Source organism: Hypanus sabinus, unplaced genomic scaffold, assembly GCF_030144855.1.
Source record: "Hypanus sabinus isolate sHypSab1 unplaced genomic scaffold, sHypSab1.hap1 scaffold_330, whole genome shotgun sequence".
In the NCBI taxonomy this organism is placed as follows: Eukaryota; Metazoa; Chordata; class Chondrichthyes; order Myliobatiformes; family Dasyatidae; genus Hypanus; species Hypanus sabinus.
This window is the reverse complement of record NW_026781236.1, coordinates 492,633-505,136: the sequence shown is the minus strand read 5'-3', so window position 1 is coordinate 505,136 and position 12,504 is coordinate 492,633. Positions and strand designations below refer to the sequence as shown.

The window sequence follows — 12,504 nt, the reverse complement described above, 5'->3', positions numbered from 1 at the left end:
GCATGGGAGGAGTTTCTTCTGCTGCACTTTCACCTTTAACGGGACTGGAGTTTAATATTCTGGATCTGAGACAAATAAATCAGTTTATTTTAAACTCTGTCTTTGGTACTTAAGTGAATTTGTAACACAGCTAGTGTACAGTAGAGAGTCAACACTGGCTAGCCGGACCCTGCCAGTGATTCTGTTCCATTAGATTATGAGGACACTCAGTCCTCATTTATTGTCATTTATAAATGCATGCGGGCATTATGAAATAATACAATGTTCCTCCAGAGTGATATCACACAAAAAACAGGACAAACCAAAGAGTCATACTGACAAAAAAAAAACACATAATTATAACATATCGTTACAGCAGTGCAAAGCAATACCATAATTTGATAAAAGTAGACCATGGGCACGGTTTAAGAGAAAGTCTCAAGTCCCGATTGACTCTAATAGTCCCGATATCAGGCAGCAAAAGGGAGAAACTCTCCCTGCCATAAACTCCCAGGCACCGACAAACTGATGCCTTGGAAGCATTCGACCACAGCAGACTCTGAGTCCTTCCGAAAACTTTGAGCCTGCGATACAGTCTCCCGAGTGCCATCCTCTGCCGAGCGCCTTCGTCCTGGCCACCGAAACAAGCAAAGCCGAGGTCTCAGAGGCCTTCTCCTCCGAAGATTCCGGACCGCAGCGGCAGCGAAACGGGCATTTCAGAAGTTTCTCCTGATGTTCCTGCAAGCTCTCACGTCTGTCTCCATCAAATCAGGGTACTTATTACACAACAATATTATACTTAATGTACAGATACAAATCTGTACTTAACAAGTAACAGATATCATTCTCCAGAGAGGCCGTGTGCGCTGCGTTGTGCCGCCATCTTATTCCCCACCATGACAGTTCTTTTGAATCCTCCCCTGTACGGCCAAAGTCGGCATGGTTTTCCTCAGTAGAAATCTTCCCAGACAAATCTGTTGGAATCCTTTGGTGAAATAAGAAAGGCGGTGGGTGTTGTTTGTTTGGATTTTCAGATGGTCTTGAACCAGGTACTGCAGCTGAAGCTGCTTAACAAGACCACAGCTCATGGTATTTGATGTCTCTGTGCCTGTTCCCGCTGGAGTTTAGAATTATGGGGGGGGGTGTGTTGGTGTCGCGGGGTGGGCTTCCCGAATACTGAAAAGCCGAGGTATGGAGGTTATGGAGAGGATGTTTCCCATAATGCGGAGCCCAGGACCAGGGGTAAACCCTCAAGACTACAGGGAAATCAATTCAGAAGAGAGATGAGGAGGAACTTATGATATTATGTTTATTCAACACGGCCTTGTCTGATCTATGCTTCTGTTCCCATCCCCGTCTACCTCCACCTCAAATGTACCCACCCACCCGCCTGCACTCAGATATATAGATAGGTAGATAGACACTTTGCTGATCCTGAAGGAATTTACTTGGAAGATTTAGAATTTTAGAAATTTCTATATGTCTCCATTTAAAATGAGTGGCCCTTTTCGATCCCTGTCCGTTTCTCTCTCACTGATCAACAGAGATATCAAAGAGCCCAGCACTTTCCCTCGTATATCTCCCCCATCTCAATCCCTGGTTTCTTTCCCAGTTTGACTCCCCATCTCTCTTCCCTCCCCATTCCCTCCAATCTTTCTCCACTGTCGTTCTCTCCCACGCCTCTTTATGCCCCCTCACTCGCTCCCCGTTTATTTCTCACCCACGTCCATCTCATTTTCCGCCATCCCTCACTGATTGTCGCCACCCGTCTCTCCCCTCTGTTTCTTGCCTCCGCCACTTCCCTCAGTCTGTCTCGGTAACACTCCAGCAGCCTCTTGTTGCTCTCTCTAACTCAGTGTGTCTCTCTCAATACCACTAAGCCTGTTCTCTCTCTGTCTCTCTCTCCCACCCCCTCTGTCTCCCACTTCCCTTCTCTCCTTCTCCCTCTTCCTCTATGTTTCTGTCTCTTTCCCTCCTCTGCTTCCTCCAACTCCAAATGCCAGCAAGTTCCGATGTGCAAACAACACCAAGGCTACTTATCTTGTCGATGTCACCGTCGCACATTGAAACGGACGGGATGCTATCCTGGAGTGAACACGGGCTGAGATTCAGTGTCGGGGTGGGGGTGTGGTTTGTAGACAGAAAGGGGAGAAGAGAGGTGAGAGTGAGACAAAGTTGGGTTGAGCAGAATAAGAGAGGGAGGCGAGGAAGTGGGAGAGGGCGTATTAGGATAAGAGGGGAGAGGAGGAAAGGGAGAGTGAGAAGATGGAGGAAAGAGAAGCAGTGTTTTGAGGAGTGAGGAGGGTGAAGGGTGGGGAGAAAGGGAGTGACAGATCTTGTGAGCGCACTGTGGAGAGAGGAGGGAGCAAGATTTTGAGGGAGCTGCACACACTCAGTGTTGGGGGACTTCCATTACCTGGGTCCCACTCACAGAAACTCTTCTAAGGATTTACTTTATACTTTATTTTACTTTTTTAAAATATTATTTTTTACGTTGCTGTATTTGCATCAACGAAAACCGGATTCAACACGCTGCGAGCATGTGCTATTTTGAACTGAAATGAAAGCCTAACCCAGAAAGATGAAGAAAATATCGCAATGGAACAGAGATGCCCTCTGGGGGCAGTGACGTTTCCTCAGATGGCTTTAGAAACAACAACACTCGCCGGGGGTGGGGGGGGGGGCGTTCAGTATTCTTGGTGGGGCGGTAAGCTGCCTCTAACCAAAGAAGGACGTGGCACTGGGACGCGTTAAGAAGCCAAGCACTGCAGCCTTGAACATTCGTCATCACAACGCGTCTGACACTCGGCAATCTTACTAACCTAACAGACGTTGTTGGGGATGCATAAATTAGCAACCAGGGTGTTCGATATTTCCACTTGTTTCGCGGCACGAAAAGGTCTAGAATAGGTTGGGTAACACTGCTGTAGAAGAAAGAGTTAACCTGGATGAGCATAATTGTCCAGGGATGAGATCCCCACCACCTGAGCAGACCAGGTGTCAACTAGAAGCGTCTGACGCCAGGCTAAAAGTTGGAGATCTCTTCCCAGAAACTGAGTTGTTCCTTGTGGCGATACAGGACCAGGTAGCTGAAAAAAAGGTAACAGAAATGCTCATTAAAAGATCTGACAAATTCAAGACAAAGTGTATTTTCCTGTGTTGTGCCTCTCTCGGGCTGTAAAGCAGAATACAGTATGCTGTTTCAAACTATCCAACGCATTACATGATGCAAGAACGATTTACTTCAATCTGTTTCCTTACACAGTGGGAAGCATCATTCACCAGAATCTCGCTTGAAGATGCAGATTTTGGCAAGATCCTATAGATTAGTATAAGTATGCGCGTAATGCCGTTTTAAGGCGGAGTCTGACGATTATATTATGATCGATCCATTGTTTGGCAAGCAGTAAGTACATGATACCCCGTCAGGATATAATATCACAGGATAAGCATGCAAAGATAATTTACTTGATTGGTATAGTCATTCCGACACATACAACACACAAACATCAGTGTGAATAACATATGAAATATGCCGACTTGAAAAGGAAAATGAAAGTCTGCGATATTGTCCCAATTGTAATATATACAATAGGTATAATCCCAAAGTCAGTACACTGAAACATTAGACAATTAGAGCTGCAGGACAATAATAAACACCGCTAGAACAGGCCGAAAATCCGTCGCAATTGAGAAATTAGATTTTTGTCTATGTCCAGACCTCACGTTTTACCCGTTTTAACTGAGAGAAAGGGAGGCAAAATAGACGTTTGGTTACTCCATGGAAATTCGCACAATTATGGACCAAATCCAGGAGCTCTGTAGCGTTAATCATTTCTCCATGACAGGTTTATCTAAAATTAAGGACAAGTGCAAGGTTTACTGTGAGTTCGTGCAGACTGTTGACTCGCTTTCTCTTTTCATTCTGATGCAAAAGGCTAACGTAACAAATGAGATGCAATTTTGCCGATTAGGACTTGAATGCCCCCGGATCCTCTCCCGCTCCATCATTACCGAAAGGGTTGTGGCGGTGACAGGAGCCGGAATATGGTGGGGAATAAACATAAAAGATAGGGTGAGTTCAGTAATTGACAGGAGGTGGACGTCGCGGGCTGAAGGTGTGAATGTGTATTTTCCAGTGTTGTGCCTCTCTCGGCACTAAACCAGTTTTATTCTCCCCGCTGCCATGTTCTCCGATGTTAGTTCTGCAGTGTTAAGATGAAATCACCATAACCCCCTCTGAGAAGAGCTTAGATGCTTTGTTTATTGATTAGATGAATAATTGACGAGAGTGGATATTTCGCTGCGCTGATGAACTGCTCTCTGAACTTGGACTGAGTTACCCCATAAATAAACGTGTTTGTGCAGCAACTTAATAACATCAGCATGTATCCGGTATGTTGAAAAATGTATTCCGACTCATTGTAATTATCCAATCCAGAAAGGGATTCAGAAACTTTTACCGACCACAGGGTGATGAAGCTTCCGGAGATGGTGAGAAGTAAGATCACAGACCTCCTCCTGCTTTCCATCTCCGGGTCACTGCGGATCTCCGTCTTGCTCTGACCCCTCAGCCCCTTACGGACGCGAATGGTCACGACAATGTGTCTGACTGTCAGAGCGTTGAGCAGGAGTATTAACACGAACGGGAGTAATGGCGATAGAGCAGTAGTAAAACAGTCATATCCCAACCACCCGGCATCCGTAAAGTAGCTCGGCTTTGGAATACAGTCCCAGGGTATATTGTCAATCACTTTCACAGGTTGCAATATGAAGATGTAGGGCACATTATTCAAACACAACACAACACCGGTTGTTGTCAGAACCACAGACGCAGTTTTCCCGGTGCAATACTTTGCTCTCCATTTCTGACAACAGATGGCGACAAACCGATCAAACGTAAAGCTGACGGTGAACCAGACAGAACAGTCTGTGGCTGCCTCTCCCAGGACAGAGATCGTACTGCACACGGGGGTGATGTCCAGGAAAGTCCCGGGGAAGTAATAATAACTGACCCGCCACAATATCACCGCAAACACAATGGTCAGTAGATCCGCAGTTGCCATGGCCACCAGGTAGCGAGTGGTGCAGGTGGATAGACCGCACTTTCCCCGGGACAGAATCACTATTGCCACTAAATTCACTGGGGGAGGGGGAGGTGGGGGAGAAGGAAAGCAGAAAGATTGAATGAATTACTCTCGCTGGGTCTTTGTGCCGAGATAAGCTGAAAAGAGAGAAAAATCAAACTTTGCGGGTGCTCATTACTGGGGTTTAAAAAGTTGTAAATCGGATTTTGCAGACGCCTCAAGCAGGGAGAAAGGTCACGGCACTCGGTATCGAAAGAGAAGCAGGATTTGGGAAGGAGGCATTGTCAACTAATCGCAAAGGGCTCTTTTCGGCCTATATGTAAAGTTTGAATACTTTGGCAACTTTCACGGCCATTGTGATTCCCGCGATCCCATCATCTATCTTTTGGCTGTCTTGGCATATCACCCAGCCCCGCTGCCTGACTTTGTCCATTTACAATGTTCAAAGTTCGAAGCAGATTTACTTCCTCTGTTCGCAGGCATTCATCTCTTCCTCGACTTCCCGTTTGTCACCCGTCCGCACGGGCCCAGCCTGGCTCGCTTTTGTTAAATTCCGCAGCTACCATTGGCCGCAGTTCCTTCACACTCTCTGATAGGATCGGATCTGGAAGTTCCCATTTTCATTTTTTGTTTTGCATATTCTTCCTGACCTGCTCCAAATTACAGAAGCATTATTCCAAATGGATCGATGTCCATTGTTCCAGAGCGGAGTATCCCATTTACTTTACACCGTCAGCCATCTAACAGACTGCTCTGGGTTGGCTAATCCCCACTTCACTGATAATATGGCGTGGAAACAAACCCTTGTAAACTGAAACGCACACCGACACTATTTGAATTTTCGAAACTCACGATGTTCCGAGATCGAACACACAAGTGAATCTCACCTGGATTTCGCTTACCGCGTTCCCTTCAAACTCGCAGTATTTTTTTTCAAACAAATCCCTTAAATTTTAAATTAAAGCATCTTGAACTATTAATGCTGAAAAAAATCAAGTAGTCCTTAAAGGTGCCGAGCGCGCTGAATTATCGGAGTTTACTTCGAACGCGTGTTTCTATTGATAAATCAAAACAGCTTGCCATGGACCCACGATATATATCCATCGCCCCGATCTTACACTCTAAATCTGTTTCAATCTTTTCTTTTGTTGTTTTTTTTCCGGCGCGCATTGAACAGCAAATGTTCGTTCGCGTCTGTTCTTACCAGGGACACCAATAACGGCAACAATCAAGTAATATATCTTCCTCACGCGGTAAATAATTTCAAGCATGTTGTGTGAGACTCAGCCTGTATTCCAGCTGCCCGCGATCACGCTTCAGATACTCTGAGCTAATGAATCTCCACGGCCATTCATTTATACCCGCTCCAGAACGCTAAATATACTAGGCTGACGTGTTTTCAACAGCTGGGGTAAAAATAAGCATGATTTCATTCAAATAAAATCCCAAATGTGATGAGGTATGGAGAGCTTCACAGGAAATTGCAAAATCTCACAGATGAAGAAATGACGATTGGAGAAGTCAGTGAATGTTGTTGTGAGACACTCTCAGGCTCGCCTCTCTGTTTCATGATTCTCATTGTTGATCTTGTCCATTCCCAGACTCCATAGACTTTGTCGTCATAGACCAATTCTATACTGACACTGGGTTGCTCTGTTCCACTCTGGAAATTGTCTCCGTTATAGATGTTTCAATAGAAATATACAAACGAATATATTGTTTGTGCTTTCCTGTAATATAGTGAACAGCAATAAGCTGATATCGCATCCAGGCTTACGAGGCAGGGAACGCACGCAAACTGTTAATCACAATAATCACAACACGTACAAAAAGCTGGAAGAACTCAACAGATAAGGCAGCATCTATGGAGATGAATAAAGGGTCGACTTTTCATGCCGAGACGCCTTCTTCAAATTAATTAACTCTTCGTCGAGCACCTCAGCTCCAACAACAAAAAGCCGAATTTCCCAGTGACCAACCATTTCAATTCTAATACCAATTCCCAGTCCGAAATGTCGGCCCATGCCACACGAGCCCACCCTCAGGTTGTAGGAGTGTCCTGCAAATATATTCTCTCTGTGGAACCTCCACAATCTTCTGACATGAACAGAGATATCTGAAACTTCCTGTGTTTACCCTCCCCCCCCCCCGTCCCTTTTCATTTCACCACTCTGGCCTCCTGCTCTTCTCCTCACCTGCCAGTCACCTCTCTCCGGTCCCCCGCTACTTCCCTTTCTCCCGTGATCCACTCTGTCCTATCAGATTCCTTCTTCACCAGCTCTTTGCTTTTTCCCATTATCAGCCCTAGCCACATTTCACTCCCTATCCAACGCAACTGGCTTCCCCTATCAGCTTCTGGCTTGTTTTCTTTCCAGCTACTCCCAACGTTCTTATTTTGACATCTTCCCCCTTTGTACTCCATCCCGAAACTGGGTCGCAGCCCGAAAAGTCAACTGTTTATTCATTTTGATACATGCTGCCTGACCTGGTGAATTCCTCCAATATTTTGTGTCAGCATAACATTGATTGCAGACAATCACGTGGTAAACCAGGTACACGCAATGTTTGTACCGATATGAAGCAAATAATTCAATCGCCCTCAAATTGGTGTGACTGCTTAAACTGACAGAGTCTCTGCATTCATTACATTTGTACCAACAATGACAATTGCTTTGTAGATGCACTGAATTGGTAGCGCTGTTAACAGTGAGGTAGAAAGTCGTAAAACCACAAGATTATAGGAGCAATAGTAGGCCATTCAACATCGAGTCTGCTCCACCTTTCAATCATCGGCTGATCCAATTCTTCCTGTCATCGTCACTCCCCTGAGCATTATGCTCACTCCCATTATGCTCCCTGAGCACCTTCTCTGTCGTAATTTCCACTGCACATACTTCACCTCCCTGGTACTATTCAATATCCGGTGTACTGCATACGTCTTCCATTGTGAAGACTGATACAAAATTCGTATTCAGTTCCTTTGCCATCTCTCCGTCTCTCGTCACAATACCTCCAGCGTCATGTTCTATTAGTCCTCTATCTACCCTCAATTCACTTTTCCTCTTTATATAGTTAAAAAGGTTTTCATCTCTTCTTTGATATTAGTCACCAGCTTCCTTTCATAATTCATCTTTTCCTTCCTAACGACATTTTTGGTTTCCATCTACAAGTTTTAAAGTTTCCCAATTGACTATCTTCCACTGGATTTGGCTTCCTTGTATGCCCTCTCTTTTGCTTTTGTTTTAGCTATGAATTTACTTGTCAGCCACGGTACTGTCCTTCTTCCATTCGAAAATGTCTTCTTATTTGGACTATATCTGACTTACACTTTCCTCATTTTGCGCAGAATCTCCAGCCATTGCTACACTGCTGTCCTTCCTGCTAGTGTCCCTTTCCAGTCCATCTCGGCCAGTTCCCCTCTCATGCCACTGAAATTTCATTTATTCCTCTGAAGTACCGACACATTGTCATTTAGATTCTGCTTCTCAAATTTCAAAGTTAACTCGATCTTACTGTGATCACTGTTACGGACACGTCTACCACCCTGCCGACGGATTCCGAGATGGAAATTAAACCCATGAAACTATCTCATTTTTAAAATATATGTTATTTCTGTTTTTGCACATTTTTATCTATTCAATACCCATATACTGTAAGTAATTTACTTATTTATTGAATTTTATTTCACTTTTTGTTCTATATTATCTATTGCATTGAACTGCTACTGCTAAGTTAACAAATTTCACGACACATGCCGGTGTTAATAAACCGGATTCTGATTCTGATATTTAATGGAATTTATGTTCGGCGGTGTTTGTATTTGACGTACCACAGACCACTTTTCCCTCACCACTTACGAAATTGCCCAATCATCAGTGATTTTAATCAGAGTCATTCACTGCTAACTAATTCACAGATGAAAACCGGACACAAGCTGTTGTCCCGGGTATCGCTGTGACTATATTAAGGATTCCAGAAGCACCTTGCAATCTCAGTATGAACGGGTTGCAAATTCGATGTTCGTGTTGTGGATGTGAGAATGCCAATCCAGAATATAGGTTGCAGTTGCTTTAGGATTTTTTTGCCTCAATTTGGCCTGAAGGGACACCAAGGGCAGGATGTTTCTGGATTTGCATGTGACGGAGTGTCTCACACGGCACGGCTATTTGAAGGCCCTGCTGATGGTTAAGGGAAGAGGTGTTTTCACAGCTGTTTCACCTTTATTTGTCTTTTCCAGCTATAGTTCCCCCGGCCTCACCCTCGTGCCTTGTATATGCTGAATTTCAAGAGTGGACGTTATCAGGTTTTATACAATGCGGAGTCTGTTAATAACAGCCGAATCTTGTCCGTTATTGGTTAAAACAAGATAAATAAATAACAATAATAAAGTGTAACATTAACAGAGCAGGTAATGTGTATGTAAACAAAGAGGTGCAAGTCCATAAGGAGGGAGATTGTGTGGCGAAGATTTAATCTGATTGGCCTATGGAACAACTTAGTTCTCTTATCAGAAATGACAGAATTTTTTGCTGAATCTGGTGCCGGGGCTTTAATGGTTTTGTATCATCGGCCCGATGGATGGTGGCGGTGAGGGTGGTGGGAGAAAGGGAATTAGCGGCGTCGGTCGGCCTTTGATTATGGTTCCAGAGCTCTCCAGTTTTCTGTGGTCTGATCAGGGTCATAATGTGCTCCTGTAGGTGTGAAACTGAATCTCTCTGGGTGTCCCTGTTATGGAACTTTCCGTTCAGGAACATGCTCGTGAGACGCTGGGGATCTTTCTCCCGATCGTGCGTTGTCGAAAGCTGCGAATAGCGCTTCAATCGAAGCTGAAACGAGCCAAGTACATTTGTAATAACATGTCTCTGCTCTTGTACACTGTGCCTCATGAAATTAAACTGATGTGTAACCATTAAGTTTTTTTTATGCTCTTCGCAATGACCTCGTGACGATTTTAATCTCGCGCTGATTTAAGTGTGGCTCCATATGTGCATAAGACCATAAGATATAGGAGCTGAAGAAGGCTATTCGGTCTATTGCGTCTGTCCCGCCATTCAATCATGGGCTGATCCAGTTCATACGGTAATCCCCACTCATCTGCTTTTACCCCATACCCCTTGATGACCTGGCTAATCAAGAGAATATCTTCCTCTACCTTAAATACTTCCAACGACTTGGCAATAAATTCCACAGATTTACCACACTCTGACTAGAGTAACGTCTCCGCATCTCTGTTCTAAATGGACGTCCTTCAACCTGAAGTCGTGCCCTCTTGTCCTAGACTCCCCTACCATGGGAAATAACTTTGCCATATCAAATCTTTTCAAGCCTTTCAACATTCGGAAAGTTTCTATGAGATCCCCCTGACGAGCCCTGACAGAGTTTCACAGTCACATCATTTTGCTCTTGTATTCTATATCACTAGAAACGAACGCCAAAGTTGCACTCGCCTACTTCCCCACCGACCCAACCTTGGAGATTAAACTTTTGGGTATCCTGCACAACCCCAAGTCCCATTTGCAGCTCTGCATTTTGAATTCTCCCCGGAGTTGTCACTCGCTAACTGGTTGCATTGGAAGCGGCGGATCCACTGATCGTTGTCCTGGACCAGATATTGAGCAGGATTCCGAATAGTTACATGCCGATCGGAATTTTCTTCTGGTCTGAGTGTTCACCGGTGTTTAATGTCCAGGTTGTTCCTCATTTGTCGGTCTGGTACATCGTCTCCTTCACTTTTGATCGATCTGTGGCCATTTGTTGCCAGAAAAATACTAAAACCCAATATTGCATCTCGAAAATCACGGCAATGCATCTGTGGTCAGTGACAGTGGTTAGCTGGTTAAGAAACATTTACTGGTATTTTCATTTCTCACAGTATTATACAATGATGTTCACTCCATTTATTTGTTTACCTTCTGTATACTGTTTGTCCCTACCTTTCGCGATGTCAATGAACTTATTTAATTGCATCCTCACCTCTGTAAATCCCATTCCTGATGGTTCTGACGAATGGATTAACCGTCGGGCAACTTTTAGTCACCAGCAGATGGCGCAGGAGTGTCCGGTGTGCTGACATGGGGAAGGGTGCCAGAGACCAGGAGATGGAGAACCGCCGGAAACCCATCGTGCAACGAGGACCGTAAGAAATGCAAGAGAACGCTTACGACAGAAAGCAGAAGGCTCAAAAGAAGGCACGGTGATGCCGTAGCAGAAAATCTGAAGAAGATTCCTCGGGGTGATGCTGATATGCAAAGAGCTAAGGGAATGCTAGAGACTGACTTGGTCCTCTGGGAGATTAGAGTGGTAAACCGAGTCTACAGCCAAAGGAATGCATTTAATTGGCATCTGTATTTACTTGGGAGACGGAGAGAGTCTATGGAGGGAAGGCAAAACGGCATCAACACCATGGACTATACAAATTACCGAGGTTTTGTTTGCTGACTTGAGGCAAACTAGGAGGATAAATCAGGGATCGTCCCCAGCTGTTTTCATCGATATTAACGATCTGAATGATAATGTGGTGAAACGCATCTGGACAGTTTCGGATGACGCCAAACGTAGAAGTGCGTTCGGCGGCGGGAATACGACAGCGGCTTGCAGCGGAACGTGGGCCAGCTGGCAAAATGACGTCACAGATCAGAAGCAAGCTGCCGGTACACAGGCCAAAGTACCGAGTACACGGGACGGGATGGTAAGCTGAGGTTGTACAGGACTCTGTCGGTGTCTAATCTGAAGGGTTGAGCGCAGCTTTGGTCAGCACCCCGCAGGAAAAATGTGACTCAGGTTGAAAGAGGGCAAAACGAGTTTACAAGGATTTGGCCAGGTCTGGAAAACCTGCTTTATGAAATTGAATAGATTAAAACTGGTTCCTTAGAATATAGAAGATTCGAGAGGAGATTTTACGGTGGTATAGAAAGTTATGAGGAGTATAGATAAGGTAAACACAAGCAGGATTTCCAACTCATGTTGGTAGAACCACAACCGGAGCTGATGGGTGAAGGGTGAAAGGTCAAGAAATTAAAAGGGACATGAGGTAAAACATTCTGACTCAGTGGGTCCTGAGAGCGTGAAACGAGCTGCCAGCACTAGTGGGGCATGCGAACTGGATTGCAACGTTTAGGAAATAGTTTTGAAGGTAGGGCTATGGTAGATACCTCTCCGGTGCAGGTCGATGGAGCAGGCAGTTTAGATAGACCTTTTCCTGTGCTGTACTTTTCTCTGTCATTTTAACGCTGTGACTGTCTGACTCCTATGTCGCTGATTCACAACAGTCCACGGGTTGATTACACAAAGATCCGAAGTAAAAATCAGAAGTTGTATTGTTCACTCCTACATTCCCCAAGTATGTTCTTGGATCTGTTTTGAGGTCGTTAAAATTACCCCGCCCTCTACACCAATCGCTCCCTCTCGCCAGTCTGGGAAGAAACCGGGTTACTGATTG

At 44.8% G+C, this 12,504-nt stretch overlaps 1 long non-coding RNA gene across 1 annotated transcript; it reads right to left on the bottom strand.

The window, feature by feature from the left end:
• Nucleotides 1–370: 370 nt before the first annotated feature.
• Nucleotides 371–6,405, bottom strand: LOC132388463 (uncharacterized). The gene is made up of 3 exons (XR_009510242.1): nucleotides 6,271–6,405; nucleotides 2,802–3,068; nucleotides 371–964 (listed from the first exon to the last, which is right to left on the bottom strand). It is a non-coding gene; the product is annotated as an uncharacterized LOC132388463 (long non-coding RNA).
• Nucleotides 6,406–12,504: the final 6,099 nt, after the last annotated feature.